Source organism: Pinus tabuliformis, chromosome Q, assembly GCF_031772625.1.
Source record: "Pinus tabuliformis cultivar Carrire ecotype Pingquan chromosome Q, CPIR1, whole genome shotgun sequence".
In the NCBI taxonomy this organism is placed as follows: Eukaryota; Viridiplantae; Streptophyta; class Pinopsida; order Pinales; family Pinaceae; genus Pinus; species Pinus tabuliformis.
This window is the reverse complement of record NC_142296.1, coordinates 224613411-224616094: the sequence shown is the minus strand read 5'-3', so window position 1 is coordinate 224616094 and position 2684 is coordinate 224613411.

The following is a 2684-nucleotide window of genomic DNA, read 5'->3' as shown; positions in this document are numbered from 1 at the left end:
AGAATATCTTTACTTACATCAGGGTGCTCAGATCTCTGCAGATTATACTGGAGTCTTTCCACAAAGTCCTCCAGATTTTCATTCTCCTTCTGAACCATCTTGAATAAATCCTCCCTTTTTTCTCTCATCCGGCAATAATCCTGGTACTTGTCTAGAAATTTCTCCTTCATCTAATCCCATGTTGTGATCGCATGACCTCTCAATCTCATAAACCATCTTAGTGCATTTCCTTTTAGTGTTGCTGGAAACAACTTTAACTTTTGAGCACTATTAACATAATCATAACTTCTACACAATATATCAAACTCAAAAAGAAACTCATCAGGGTCTTCAAAGGATAAACCATGGAAGTTAGGTAGGGCTGAGAGTGGAATATTCTTCATAGGATTTGTACCTCTGGGAAGTTCCTCAATATGGAATTCCAAGGTGGAAAGAGAATTCTCACCTCTTCCTTCACCTCTACATCCTCCACCAAAGATTCCTTCATTGTTTCCATCCATTGGTTTCTTTCCTGATGCACTTGCCCGATCTTCAGTGTTTTCCGTCGGACTCTCAATGTCCTGAACTGGTTCCTCAACTTCAATATCTTCTATTGGTTCTTCAATTTCAATATCTTCTACTGGTTCCTCAATATGTTCCGTTGTTTCTATAATACTTTCAAGTCCCACTATTTCCTCTGTTTGATGGTCCATTTGGAGAGAGTGCTGAGTCTATGGCCTCCGAGAGCTTAACCTCTGGGATGTCTCAACTTTTGAAATAATATCATCGATGAAAGTTTTTCTTCCTCCTCTTCCTTTGCCCTTGCCACCTGCAGGATTAGTTTTCTTGCGTCCTCTCATGCATCCTGCATATCTGCAAGAAAATCATCAGTACTTTTAAAATCTATAATTGCCTTCCCCAGCAACGGCGCCAAAATGTTGGTCACTTTAATTGCTTATTGAATTAAACAACAAAGTGCAACATTAATTGTCAACCCGGGGAAGTCTTGTTATTTCAAAGGCAACTGCGTACTATATGCACTCAATTTTAAAAGCAACAAAAGTTGTAGTGCAAACAAATCACGCCTTAAATTAAAAAACTGAAGCTCCACTCTGCATTACAGCAATTACACTCTATTGCAGATAGCTATCAAATAATGCTTAATTCCACTCAAAGAATCATATAATGGAAAAGAATCAATTTTCAAAAGAAAACAATGGCTGTGCTGTAACAGAGAGTCAGGACCCTATCCCCAGAGCGGGAATCTCCAGCACCTGCCTCTGATTAACTAGCTTGCCAATTCACTCTGTAACTTAATAACCGATGAAACACTCATGAATTAACTGACAATCAATTGAGAAAGAAACAAAGTTTCAGCAAAAGGTATTATAAACAATATTCAAGAAACAGTACTTGTTAACAAGGCATGAATAAAAGACACACTTGACACACTGCAAAAATATAATGGGTGAATCTTGTGATGAAGGTGGGCCCTGTCCTTCTCACAAGATTCCCCAGGGAACAAGAACTAGAAAAAGATGTTCAGAACAAAAATTTATTCATCCATCAATATGTCATATTACAAAAAGAATTCCAATCCTATCCCTTCAGCTAAGACTTTTTCCACAATCTGTTCATCCCCTTCTAATGTAGATGTCTCCTCTTTATAAAGAGGAGACATCTATTACAAAAGATTTACATACAAAAATAGGGAAATCAATTCCATGTCAACAAAATGTTGTTACAGTAATGTTGTCTTTAGATTATAGGCGTTACATCCAGTGTAACAGCTTCCTCGGTGATCAGTTTTGGTTCCTTTGCTACTGTCAAATTTAGAACGCAAATCTCAACTATTTCAGCATCACGATTCGCGTGTCGTTTCTACTGTTTCAGCAAATGCAAAAATAGTCTTCCAGGTTGTTTTAGCAAAGCAGACTGCACATCATTCTTTAACTGTTCAACACTTAATAATTCAAAGATTAACTATGAAGATGTCGTGATTATATGCTAAATAATTAAACATATACTGATGAGAAGAATCATTACATACCTTTGAGATAATTGGGTTAAAACACTAACAAAGACTTTTAAATGTAAGTTGAAAAGGATGATATCATAGCAAAATGTATGGTCAAAAAGGGACAATTTGAGAAAGTGAGTCAAAATTTGGCATTGTGTCCAGGTTTTTCAAGAAATCCAGAATCTCACCTTCCTGGGTTGACTCAGCATACTGATGAATCAAAGAAACATATTGAGTCTCCTCGTCACTACTATCATAGTCTAGCCATAAGGTTTCTCAAATCTCTTGGATAGATCTAGTAGGTGGGTACAAGGTGAATTTTTTCTTAGCATCTCCATGGGAAATATACATATCACTAGAGCGACATCCTATATAAGCATATGTTGTAGCAAGCCATGGTTGCCCCAAAATCAAGGGATGTACCCCAATAGGATTTTTTGTTTGTAGCACAATAAAATCCGCAGGATATTCCCAAGAATCAATCGAGACAACCACATCATCCAACAAACCATTTGGATTGATTTTAGATTTGTCAGCAAGTTCAAGCACAATAGGGCTAAGACAGATGTGAACCAACCAAAGTTGTTCCATGGTCTCACTAGTCATAACATTGATGGTTGCTCCCAAGTCTATCAATACATTGGGGACAAGGACATCACCTATCTAAACAAAAACAGTTGGGTTT